Source organism: Myiozetetes cayanensis, unplaced genomic scaffold (assembly GCF_022539395.1).
Source record: "Myiozetetes cayanensis isolate MyiCay16 unplaced genomic scaffold, myiCay2020 scf2-11, whole genome shotgun sequence".
Classification (NCBI taxonomy): Eukaryota; Metazoa; Chordata; class Aves; order Passeriformes; family Tyrannidae; genus Myiozetetes; species Myiozetetes cayanensis.
Window position 1 is genome coordinate 50,476,509 of NW_026087411.1, and position 13,595 is coordinate 50,490,103.

At 39.2% G+C, this 13,595-nt stretch overlaps 1 protein-coding gene across 2 annotated transcripts in view; it reads left to right on the top strand.

Annotated features, from left to right (window-relative positions):
* The window catches only part of MTHFD1L (methylenetetrahydrofolate dehydrogenase (NADP+ dependent) 1 like), a 146,940-nt gene that overhangs the window by 68,229 nt on the left and 65,116 nt on the right, over positions 1–13,595 (top strand). The gene's annotated exons all lie outside the window — the stretch shown is intronic.

Below are 13,595 nucleotides of genomic sequence, written 5' to 3' on the forward strand. Positions count from 1 at the left end.
AGTTTGAAACTAGCTAGGATTTTTAACTCTTGCTGCTGGTAAGCTGCCTGGGTTTCCATGGCCAATTTGTACTCATTTGTTCTTTTTCTGTAATGCTATGTTACAGCTTTGTTTTCTCTTTCTGAAGTGATAATTTTTATACTGTCTCTAAATATTCAAGCACACATTTTTCATACATCACTGTGATTGACTTAGTACTGCTAGGCTCCCTGATTCTTCTCTGATGTGTGCAAGTATGGGGTTCCCAAATTGTAGGTCGTATTTTTATCCTTTTTCTCCAATGGCAGTGACCCTTTACCGGTAACTTTCATTCTGTTTCTCTTCATTTTTTCCTAAAACCACAGAAACTTTTTCCTGTGTGGTATTCTTGTTCCTCTTTATGATAGCAATGCTTTCAAGCTTTGGTATTGCCAGTACACTTCTACTGGTGTTCCTCAGTCTTTCTGCTGAGGTGGTTTAACAAATAGTAAATGAGAGCCCTCAGGCCGGTTCTCTCTCCTGTCCCACAGTTCTCCTGTCATGGCTGTCTATTCTTCCCTCTCTTAATCATGTAGTTACCATTTTCTTCTAGCCTTGCTAACAGACTCTTTTCTATTGCTGTAACAGGCTTTTTTTTCCTGAAAGCCACCTTCTTGAGATGGTGTCACATTTTCATTACTGGAAAAACCTTTGTATCTGGCATAGCCTGCCTCTGGTGGACAAAGGTTATATTTCTTCACTTCAATTCAGGATTTTTTTAATTATTCTTTTCTTAAAAATCTGTGAAAACTATCAAGCCTGTAGTCACGCAGATTTCTCCCCACTCCTTCTCCATTACTTGAAAATAGGTTTTGATAATTTTCAGGTACAAGGCACCAAGAGAAAAGGAAGTTATTTGAAGTGTTGATACAAACTTTATGGTTTGGAGTTTCTTTCTTCCAGGATTTTGGAATTTCTGATTCACTCTTTTTTAAGAGTAGTGCATCCAGCTCTTTTGTACTTTGGGGTTTTTTTAATTCCATCTTTAATATATCACAGTAGCTTCACTTTATTAGCTTCCGGGTTTTAATTTGTGGGGCTGAAGACCCTTGCAATTTGCTTACATTTCCTTTGTAGGCTCTGACACTCATTCTCTGTGTAGCAGCACGCTCTGTCTTTTCCTTTCCTTTAGAGCCTCTGTAATTAATAGTGAAGCATCTTCCACTTATGAAGCTCACTCTGTAGGATACCAAAACTGTGTGTTTGACTGCATTTCCTCCTAGTGGAGGAGGAGGATCAGGAATCACCACTATTCTCAGGCCAGATGTCACATGAGAGACCAGGCATTTTAATTCATACATTTAGAGAAGTTTGCATTAATGGGTGATTTCAGCATGAGGAAAGCAATTTCAAAAGTAACAATGACATGATAGAAAAAAATTAAGAGATACCATGGCCTTGCCACAGTTATTTTCAAGGGTTTTTTTAAATTTTGCTGGTGGGTGGATGCTGCTCTGTGCTTGAGTGACAAAGGAATTAAATGGTTTTCTCACAGACTAGGAGATGTGATGTGGCACGTGTGTGCATCACTTGCGTGCAGAATGAAGTGTCACACCATAACAGAGCCGGCTGTGTCAGAAACAAGGGGAGAACTGGACACATGTAACTCAGTTGAGAAAGCCGTGTTTTCTTCTCTTCATATGGGTTTTCAGAGTAGAAGGGAGATGTAATGAGACAGTGTTTGGGCTGGGATTTTATGCCTGGGGAATTTGCTATGATGATGACGTGGAAGCAGGAAGGGCAGTGTGAATGTTCCTGCCGGCTGGGTGGTAAGTAGGGCTGGCTGGCTTCCTGAGAAGCTGATGTATTAAGGTTACCTGTCCTTTCTTCTCTTTCTTGCCCAGTAAAAGACAAGGAGACAAAGCTGCTGAGTCCATTGTTTGTCACCAGCATTGTCTGATGGAGAGCTCCCAGTCTGTTGCATGTCAGACACTGTAGTGCATGTCAGGAGGCATACATCTTATTGCCACCTCTACCTTTGACTAGCTTTCTAGCCTTAAGCAAGTAATTTCAGCCTCCATGCCTGCATGTGTAATCCCATTCTTCTTGATGTGTTTATTCAGTTTATAAACTTTCTTGGGGGCAAAAACTGTCCCACCATAACAAAAGGGGAGATGCCAAGCACTACATTAATAGGAGCTTTAAGGTAACTGGGCTTTTGCATGACAGCTGCCAATATGTAAACATGCATCAGGAATTTACTTACAGGCTGACGTGGTATTTTAATGTCCTATATGCTGACCTTTTCTGCAACATGTTAGAGCTTAACACAACTCTTTCCTCTGCCAATGACATTCATAAATTAAATAGAGTGTACAACTGTTAAGGCTATCCATTATTCTCAGTCTCAGGATAGTTACCCAGAGGTAAAAATAGATAGAAAGGATTTGTCATTCATTCAGAAAGTAGAGGCACTGCCCAGTTCCTGATAAATAAAATACCATTCTACTGAGTAGAAACTGATGACATTGCAACTTCTGTCTTATTTTCCCTTCCTTCCCCAAGTTAGCAATCTCACCTAGTTTTAAAACTCCAACACATAAGAAGTAACTCCTTTTGTTCTTTTGTTACCTACTGGTTGTATTGCTTTTATTTATAAGAAGAAAAGAACCAGGGGTTAAAAAAATGCAAACACTAAAATATCATGTATGCTAGGAAGTCCTTTTAATTCATCACTTGGCAAAGGAAATAAAAGCAGGTTTCATAGCTAACAGCGTTACTTTTGCTTAGGGTTATTTGGCAGAAAATCCATCATCCTCTCTCCATTTGTGAGTATTTCGTATTGACTTACACCCTTTAGCAAGGGTCAGCAGGGCAGAGTATGCATAAAGAGTTCAAGTCCCATTTCAAAGGCTGAATTTTAATTTTGGCAGATGGTTTATTTTTAATATCAGTTGCAAATGTAAGCTCTTTATTAGATTTTTGTTTGTTTGTTTTACTGACCTTTTGATACTGAAATCTAATGTTCCTTTTATGGACAACTTGTATAAGAATTTAGGTTTGTTCAGATATTTCCATCATCTTGGGTTTTTATTTTCTGACTTATGGTTCTGAATCTACAGGCAGAAGTCCTTTGTTTTCTGAAAGCTTTTATGATTAGAATTGTTAATAGCGTACACATATGGAGGGGGCAGTGTTTGTTTATTTACTTTGTGTATTTACTTTTAGAACGGTTGACTTATATCTTCATGGCTCCAGAGAAGTCAGTACAAATATGAAATGTGGAAAGCACATAAGTACATGCATTTCCATTTTTGATAGTGGTAATTATAGTTGGCAAAGTTTTAATATCATTTAGTGCAGTTTTATATTTTGTGGAGTTGGTTTTCTGTTGTCCACTAGTATTCCATAAACACATGCACACTGAGAGCTCAGTTAACAGGTGTTTCAGAAAGAACTGTTTAAAGCTACATTTTCTTATTCAGAATCAGAACTCTGCAATGTTTTCTTCTCACCCTGTGCTACCCTCTCTACCAGCCCAGTTAAGACAATGTGGTTTGGGGAAAAAGTTAAGGTATGTCTTTAGATGTTCCTGGAAGAAGAATGCTTGTGCAGAGAGTTCCAAGGATATTTATTTACAGATATTTTATTTTCCCTCGGAAATGTTATGAAGTATTCTATGAAAAGACAGTATAAAAGAAAAATACTGTGATTTCTCTGAAAATATTTTTTTTAATTTTCAAGCAACAAAACGTTATCGTGTGCTGGGAATTTTAAGAGCAAATAGTTATTTCCTTTTGAAAACAGTAATTAGATTGCTTACATATCAGATCTTATGACTTAGTGGGTCATTATTTTTAAAGAAAAATTCAAGAATTCATGACTAGAGATATAAATTTGTTTCCAAACCGTTTTTAAACATGCTAATTAGATTGCAAATAATGCTGGGTTATGTATGGCCAGTATGATTTGTTAATGGAAAGAGTATTACTTTGGCAAATAGCCAAAGGGCTTTTGAAGGTCAGATGCTGACGATATTTGAAAGTGTTCAGAGGCTGTTCTCTGATTCTATAAAATAATACATTAAAAGACAAGATTAATATCCTAAATGGCATCTCAGGGTCAGTTTGCTGCTCTGACCTTGTAATTTAATTTTTGCAGTTTTATAAAACTGCTGTTTAATTAATTTGATTTGATTGAGAAAACAGATTAGATTCAGATACAGTAAAGAAAAATGTAGGTTACAGCCATTTTTAAATTTTGGGTGGCCTGTCTCTCTTTTATATGGTTGTTCTGTTGTTGGTCCCTTTATCCTTGATTTGCTATGCTGACAGCTTTATTGAACCTGACAATCTCAAACTCTTCAACTGTGCTTCCTGCAGTAATAAGGCACACACTTGTAATGTATCTTCAGCTTGGCTCTGACTGCAAGCTCTGAGTGGGAATGAAGCTTCGGGGACAGAGCAGATGCTTTACATGCATGAGGACACAGCGTCTATGTGCTGCCTCCATCTACTGCATCTCAAACAGAGCTCCCAAGAGGCTGAGTAACAGCTTCATAAATCAATGGTTGCAGGTTCAGCTTTTCCTGGAGCCCATTAGGAATTCAGTGTATGGTTTGGTGTTCTTCACTGCACAAGGAGCGAGAAATCACAAAAATGTGGGGGAGGGCTAAGGATGATAAAGTAGCTGAGATGACAAGATGATGGGCAATTATGAAGAGGAACTGAAAAAAAGAATTAATAATTTATAATCTGTAGTAAAGAGGGATCAACTAATAATGTAGAAATATTTCAGAAATGGTAATGAGTAGTTTGCAATGGCAGTTCTGTTGCCTTGATTACATAAATTGTGTTTAAGTGGAGAAATTCACAATAGACAGTAAAGAATTGGTCTATCCATGAGCAGCTGAAAGGATTTGTCTTATAAACTAGCAGATTTATGGTTTGGTTTGACTTTAGTTTTGATTGTGTTCTTAATTGGGAAGTTCCTGTAGGAAAATCCTTCTCCATGTGTGATTTGTTGGTGTGTGACCTTAGTACCTTCTCTCTCCTTAGTTTGTAATTCTCTTTATAAGATAGATTACACATGACACATATATGGTCCAATAGAAGGTTATTTTCCACAACATTTTTTACCAGTTGAGTTCTTTTTCCTTATCCAAAAATTATAGGGAAATAAGGAAATACATATTAATAAGTTTGACACAAGCCATCAATCTTACACTTTGAGTAGAGATTCAAATGCCAGCTTTGTACAGTTTATTTTAAGAGTATGAGTGATTACAACCAAGCTAATGCCTTCATCTGAAAAGCTTCAATGATTTCCAAAGTAGCTCCTGATGCATTTCCCCATGCATGGGCTATTTCATAAAGTCTGTACAGCTCAGTGGGCTTTACATGCCTGCTTCTTTTACCCTCTCCTGCTCTTCTGTCGCTTATGCTGCATGTTCTCACCACTAGGCATTTTTTCCTGTCTCCCAAAATACTACTAACAGTACCTGGAGTTTTCTGTCTCTAGGGAAAGTCTTCTGTTTATTGATATCTTAAATTTTGTATACATTTGATACACCTATTGTACTCTGTGTAGAATAATTTCCACTCCCACAGACCTCTCCAGATAAGCCCTTGGGATGGTCTTGTAGAGTAATTTACAGCCTTTGCATCAGATTTTTCAATGGGCCATCAAGACAAACTGCTAGTGCAGGGAAATACTCTTCTTCCTGGGGATATGTAACAGGAGATGCCCTTTCCCATGTGTTTCCAAAACATGGCTCAGTAGTTTTGTCAAGAATAGTGTTGATGTCCTCTCCCAGGCCAATCACGAAAGGAAGGCCTTCTGTCTCCTAGCAAAGACTAAGTGGAATGAAAGAAAACCAGAACCTGTTTTTTGTCTTCCTAGGAGGGGAATTCACTACATGCCTACACTGAAAAGGCAGTGCCTAAGTCATGGGCAAAATCATTATCATAACAAGCAAGTATTCCCCAGGATTTTAGAAGGGCAGGGTGGAGAATACTTCTCAAAGTATGTGCCTCAGTAAAGAGCGAGGGGGGGAGTTTTAACAAGGCTGCAGCCCAGGGCGAATAGTTGCGTGCATTGTGGGGTAGGCTTACACTCTAGTGATTGATGACTCTGTGCCTGGCATGCTTCGGGTGATTGCGCCAAGTGACAGGAGCATTGATCATCGCGATTCAGCGGCGGCTCTTTGTGTTGTGGCATCTGCCGCAGCCTCAGCCAACACTACACTTCTGCTGTCCATGCGCAGATGCTTTTGTTTTGCGATGAGAACAAGGAGGAGCGTGTGTGGCTTGGCAAGGTGATTTCCTGACCTCATGGCCTCTCGCTGCCATGCCCATCTGAAGGCATGCAGGAGTGCATGAACGCTCACAGCCCAGCATGTGGTGGTGGTGGTGGTGGTTGGTTAAATGGATTTTGTTTCTGAGTTGTGATAGGCTGTGATGGTAGCTTGCGTGGCTGCAAAAATTCTGTATTCATCGTTCACTACAAGTACGATCACTCGTTTCCTCATTGTATTTCTGCTGCTCTTTGGAGAGTATGTCCTCTTCCAGGGCATGTACCGAAATGGTGTTTTGTTTCAAGAATAAGATCTTTTGCATTCCTTCTTTCCTTTTTCACGAAACAGTGCAATATTGGTGCTAAGCAGGTGTTGCTTCATGACCATTTGATGAAATATTTAGAACTTTACCAGGGAAGAAATTTTCAAGCTCTCTGCTTGCCTCTTGAACTTAGTGTTTTCCAGATGCTTGTAACATAATTTCTCAAAGTATGTTCAAAGTCCATTTTCTTTTCAAGGGGGATGTAGGAGGACCCAAAAACTGAGAGCTCAACAGAAAGCACTTCCACTTCAATGGAAGGTGTATTTGTGGCAGGAGCTTCTGCCAACTGGATAGTTTAAAAGTGAAAGTAAATGAAAGTCTGGTAGTGAGATACACAGAGAGAAACATGGTTTAAGTGTGATGAAATTTATTTTAAGCCCTTAGAGTAATACTGTGGGTACCGTAAGTTAATATACTCCTTGCAGTTGCAGAATTGTAGAAGAATGGCCTTAAATAAAGATCCATCAGTGCTGCTGTTAATTATTCCTTCCATGCAACTCCAGATAAAAAACTGGTGAGGTTTTAATTTTGTAATCAGCAGAAGATTAATAATTCTTTTGCCAAAGGCCATGATGATCTTTTAAGTATGTAATGTAATTGCCTTATTCCTGTGCCATTAATTGTGCTCCATTTTAAAAATATGGTCATCTGTCTTATGAGTAAATGATACTCTGTTACCTCAAAAGGAGACGTGCTATGAATGGTGAAAGGATGCAATCTAAAATTCACAGTTCTTTTGATTGAATTTTTCTAGTTAATATTGTGACAGAAGGAGGTTACGAAAGGGGGAACTGTGCATATTTGGTTAGAATATTCAACTACGCATTGCAAATCATGTCAGGACCCAACACTTAGCTTGTAAGCTATGGGTCTTTACATGAGTATAGGACACAGAAGTTAAGAGAAAGTGACTGTAAACCCCCACAGGCTTAGCAGAGGGATTCAAAGAAACATGTAGCCCATGAAGCCACATATAGCTTCATTTCTATTAGAACGAATTGTTTGTGGCTTGTAAGAACATCTTCAGGTTTTTAAATCTCTAGTAATAAATCTAAATAATGAGCTCATTACTAGTGAGCTGCAAGAAAATGTCAAATTTTACATTTGAAGCATTGGAGTATGGTTTGACAAGGTGGCTAGGGATGAATTAAGTTTTCCACTGCTGAAATGCGTCTTCCTTCCTTCCCTTGCTTTTGCTGCTTGTTTGAACATGTTCAGACTTGTAAGACTTGTCTGGTCTTACTTCAGCTGAATCAAATATAGCCCAGTGGAAAAAATGAATTTTTTTTTTATTCTGAGTTTTTGTGTATGTTTGTTTTCTGTTTAGCAGATTCCAACAGTTTATCTTCCAACTAGATGAATGCCAAAACCTGCAGGAAGTCTGGGCAGCAGGGAAGGAGCAGAAGAGAAAGGTGGAAGACTTATGAACAGGAATTAGCCTTTCAGCAAGGCAGGGTGCTCATTTGGTTCAGACACAGTGTAAAACCATGCCCTAAATTGGTGCTTTGTAGGCAAGAATAACTGCAGCTGCACTTCTGTATATGTTCAAGATGAGGAGACAAGCAGAGCTGTGGAGATGTGCAGAGCATGCTTTCTGTCACACAGTGCTATCCCTCTCAGCTCCTGGAGTTTTCAGTTTGATTCCATCCTGAATTTAAAATACAGCATTTTCAGCATACATATATAAACAGGCCTTTAACACCCACAAAGAGGAATTGTATCCTTAATTGTCAGAGAATTGAGATTTGTTTTCTTCTCCTGCCCAGCTTGTAGTAAATAAATGAACTTTCTGCTAGTTTTTTTGTGTATAGTCCGGGAATAATCTGTATGAGTTATTGTGCCTGTTCTTTTGTTTAATATATGAGATGCTCTTGGAAAGTTAGCAGCAACTGCTATTTAAAGTGAGTAACTGTGAGAGGTTATGCAGTAAACTTTACTTTCTCATTTAAAGCTGCTCTGCATTTCAGTGTTAAAATTAATCCTGTATGGAAAAATAAATGTTTCCGAGCAAAAGATTGAAATAGCTTGTTATGGGGTCCCAAGGGAATCAGCACTTAATTTAAGTGTATTCCTGGGAGCCTAGTTTCCTGTGCAGCCCTTGCTGCCAGGAGGCAGTGACTGTCAGTGGAGGCCTGAGACTCTTGGCCAAAGGAGGTCTCCTTTGAAGGAAGATAGTGTGAATTGACTGCTGCTGTCATGGGTTATGATGGCAGGGTACTTGAATGTAAATCTTTGGTTTCAACTGGCATTTTGTTTTTGTGAAGAAGCTGAAAATTTACAGGAGACTTTTTTTCCTCCAAAGAAGTTTGTATTAGGAGAGGTTGCAAGCTGTAGAGCTTCACTACTGCAACTTGAAAGGTATGTGAGTACAACCAGAAACTGCATTTATAGCATATTTCTCTGGGGATGCTTGTGCAGGTGGGCTGCTCTACATCCATGTTTGGAGAGCCTTCTACTCAGAGAGTCTCAAGTGAATAGCAATCTACTGTGAAACATAATGTCGTATAATCTGCTTTCTGAGAATAAAGTTTATTTTGGTCAGGACTTCTTGTGAAAGAAAACCCATTAAATGTGTGAACCTTTTGTCTTAAGAAGCCAGGACTGCCATATCTGCTGGTTCTATCAAAAGCGTGGATCGGTGATCAACAATCAAAAGTCTCCAGTGCCCAGACCTCTGCAGGGCACATACTGCCCTGGCACCTTTCTTTAGCATAGGGTGAAAAGTACATATTACCTCCAATTAGCTTATGGTCCTTTAAACTAAGCGGCAGATATTTTTCCAATTACCTTTTACATTCTACATGTCACAGCAACAACGTAAAACTATGATAACCAGTGCTAAGTATTTTCTTCATGGCATGAAAAATGTTCAGCCTTAACCTATTCATGTGTCATTTTCTGCTGGACTTTGTGTCCAGCAGTGGTAGCAGAGAGTTCCTGTGTTGCATGACATCTGAGAATGCGTCAAAAGAAAAATGAACAGGAAAACTCCCTCTGTTAGGAGGCGAGGGGAGGGGGGAGGGGAGGAAAGAAAGTGGGGAAAAAGTATCTGTTACATTCCAAAATCAGTCATAATAATGGAAGTTCACTTCGAATAATTGCCAGAGTCAGAATGGACAAACATCTGGCTTATTCATCCCTAGCTATACTAACAAAAATATGATATCCTGTTAGAAAATCACTGATCATCCTAGTTTATTTTGGCAGTTTTGCACCTTGGTATTTTTCCCTTAAATGAGAATGTATCAGTATTTTACAGCTAGCATGCCTCCAGCTCCAGGTTCACAGTTCATGTGCTTCTGTGACTTTGAACTCTTCTTTTCCTGAGTTTACCAGCAGACAGCTGCACCAGAACAGAGATGTTTACATGTGGGGAGTAAATGGCAACTTGCAGCTCAGATTTTCCATTTCCTTTTACATTGTTCAGGAATCCAGGCTCACAATTTGTGTCCTAAAGCTTTGCATCTGACTTGGCCTTTCATAGTACAAATGTTTTATTTTGACATTGATTCATTGATAGAAAGAGCTGACTAGGGAGAAGGTACTTTCACTAGAAATTACCCTTAGTATACTCGAAGTTCAATTGTGGGTGAAATAGCTTTTTAAGAAATACTCTAAACATCACTTTCTGTAAGGCTTTCAAGCACTATGTAAATGTGAGACTTACGTGGAACCACTTTATGCAGCTTCAGCACAATAGATGTGTGTTTAGATGGAGAAAAATTACATTTTTGTATTAAGAATAATGGTGAAATCTGATTATCTGTTTAAACCATGACACTGTCTATTTAAGCTATTGTCATGTGTAGGTGGTTCACAGATGTTGTTGGCAAGGCAGTAATTACATGAGGGAGATTGTGATAATTATAAACAAGAAACAAAACCATCAGAGTGATTTCTTCATTTACCTGAACCCTGAATTGGAATTACACACTCCAGTGAAGAGTTTGTTCTGTCTTTACACCACCTGACAGACTTATCTCTATTGCCTAATTTCACATTTATGGGCTTTTCCTTTCCTTTTTGTACCTAATTTTGATATTTTGGGTTCAGGCTCTGAATGAAAACTAATGATGATTTTGTAGCAGGAGTGAGTGATGTAGATGTTATGTAAGTGATCTGTAGAAAGACCTATAGTAATTGTGTGTTGTGTTTTGCCTGCTGTTGTTTTGAAACAAGATTCCATGGTTAGTTACCCTGATGTGTTAGAACATGCTAGCTTTTGGTCACCCTGCATGCAAGTTTGATAAGAACAAATTATTTGACCTTATTGGATCATTTTGGTGCAGTTTACTTCTGGTACGTATGTTTATTAATTGCTAGGTTTGACCCATGGTCCACTATTAAAAGTAATGTAATGGGATTGCACTGCTGATACATGAAACTTTATTTTTAATCTTCATTCCCAATGTTCCTTATGATACTTGGGCTCTAAAACTGAAGTATAAAATCAAACAACGGAGTATTTGTAGAATTACGTTTTGCCCTTTGTATCACCACACAGTGAGAGGATCCTGAGAGCCCTACTTACTGAAAATTACATCCAGAAAAGAATCTTTTAGAACTTGTCCAGATCATCATCGAGTCTTGGTGGTGCAAAAAGGGGATTCAGAATGCAAAGCAGGGCCTGCAAGTGTAGTATCCCTGATCTGAGTCTGCATAGGTTTGCCATGGGGTTGTGTTCTTAGGCTGGCAATGCAAATACCTGTGTATTTTCTCTGAGCTCGCTAAAGGCAAATCAGTTACCTCTTTACTTTCAGTAGAGCTGCTTTAGAACTCCGTTTGTGCCTGGGAGATGAAAGCAAGCAGTTATCATGCTGATATCTGTTACAAACCCCCTACCTGCTGGCAGGGCAGCAGCCCAGGTAGCCATGATTCATGGGGGTGGAAAAAGGCCACTTGGCAGGGCACAGGATAAACATCCAGGGAGGGGGGGGAGCTGAAGCTGGGCAAAAACTGTGTAGGCAGGAGTGGTTGTGTTACAAACTTTTCTTCAGCTGAGGTACAGCACATCACAACTACTTAAGTAGATGTTTGTTCCCCAAAATCTGTGTCAGGTAACCTGTAATCTATAATTGTCATGTGTTGACAAACTATATATGAGAAATCATAACCAAAATAAATGGCCCAATTTCTGTTGCTACATTTAAAGTGATTAGCTGGTTTATCTCATGATTTCTAAATGTAGACTAGTTTGAAACTTCCTATTCATAGTCTGTGTTTTTCATTGACGCTTTCATTTGAAAGCAGGAAACAATCTGAAAGTAATTGTATCAAGTGTTTCAGCACAAAGATTTAAAATTATAATAGCTTGGCATATTCTCTCTTCTTACTATTCCTTGGAGGAAATAAAATGGAGTTGCAACTTTCATCCAGGCAGCTTTTCTACTACATCCTGTTTCCTTCCGCACACTGGAGAAAGCACTGACGTCTCCCTTTCCTCTGCTTCCAATGAAAAAATTCCATTCCCCATGTTGTAGCACACGCTCCGATGATAGCTGGTGTTGTGTTAGCTTTTCAGATGTCGATACAGTGTTTGGGTTGTTTAGGCAAATGCACATTTTGCCCTCCCTATCAAAGGAAAGCACTGCAAAGAACAGACGAATATGCACAGCTGCTCAGATAGGTGACCCCCCCACAGCTCTCCTGGCCATTTGCCATGGCTGCCTACACTGTCCAAAGGGTGTCTTGTACCTCCCCAAGAGAACCATGAAGTACTGTGTGAGCAGTTGCTGTATTTACTGGAAGGCTGACATCTCTGCTTTTCTCCCACTGAAAGGCAGACTTGCAATCCCCCTTTCTCTAAGGAAAATTGACCCTTGAAAAGGCTTGGCATGAAATGGATTAACTCCCTGGAAACTTTGTTTGGAAATCTTAGGAGACTGCTATGTATATACGCTGGCAGTCTCTGGAAGAGACAAATTATTTTCCCACCCTCTCAAGCACTTGGTAGTTTATCTGTTGTTTATATTAAGGATTGATCATGGTTATATATTCTTGATTCAGAGTTCTCATTAATCACCCTATGCCACATAAGACTGGAGAACAAGAATAAGGGTTACTGGAAAGCAGAGATGTGATCCCTGGCTCTGCTTTTAATATGATTTATCCTGACATCAGCTTTGCTCCTATGATATACTGTGTTTGTGTAAACCTCCTTTTTTTTTTTTTTTTTTGTTTCCATGTTTGGTATGTCTGTTTTTCTCAGGGCTATTCAGAAAAAAAAATACATACTTATTACAGTGATTTACTAGAATGTTAATCATGATACTTGCCACGTTACTATTTCAAGAGGTCCCTGCCCCCCTCACCACCCCCTTGTTTGCAAACGTTTGCTTCCTCTCCCAGCCCCAGCAGCCATTTCCTCCCTCAGAGCATATCCACGCAGGCAATTGTTTAAGCCTGTGCAAAATGAAGAAGAGGTGGAAAAAGACCAGTGGGGTGAGGACAAATGCCCAAAGGCTGTGACTTCCTAAAGTGCATCAGCTGCCAGCAGAGAGATACTTTCTGCCACAGCAACAGAGCAGATCTGTACCTCCTCCTCCTTGACCCTACTGAAGGTTTCCAGTTCTGAAATGTTCAATCAGCTTGATTGAACAAATTGATTATGAGGGTTATAAGAACACATTACCAGCCCTGCTTGGAGTCAAGTTGAGAAGCCTCTGGAGCAAGTGTTTTCCCACTCTGACTTGTCAGCCTGAAAGTCCCTTCTCATCTTTCAGAGGCATGCAATCAGCCCAATTCATTAGTGTGTTCTGGTGGGAAATTGTTGCATTAGCAAATTTTCAACCAATGGGAGATTTAATCCCTTGAATTTTTTATTTGCTTTGTGCTTGTGTTTGTCTAATAAAAAGAAATTATTTGGATTTTAAAAGAAGCAATTGAAATAATTGCTGTGTGACAAATCAGAGCAAATTCTCTCTGAAGAGACTGATACAACTTAATACAGATGATTTTCTCTTTATTTGTAGCTCCACTAAAAATACTTTGCTAGGTGTATCCTAATTCTGGACAGATTTT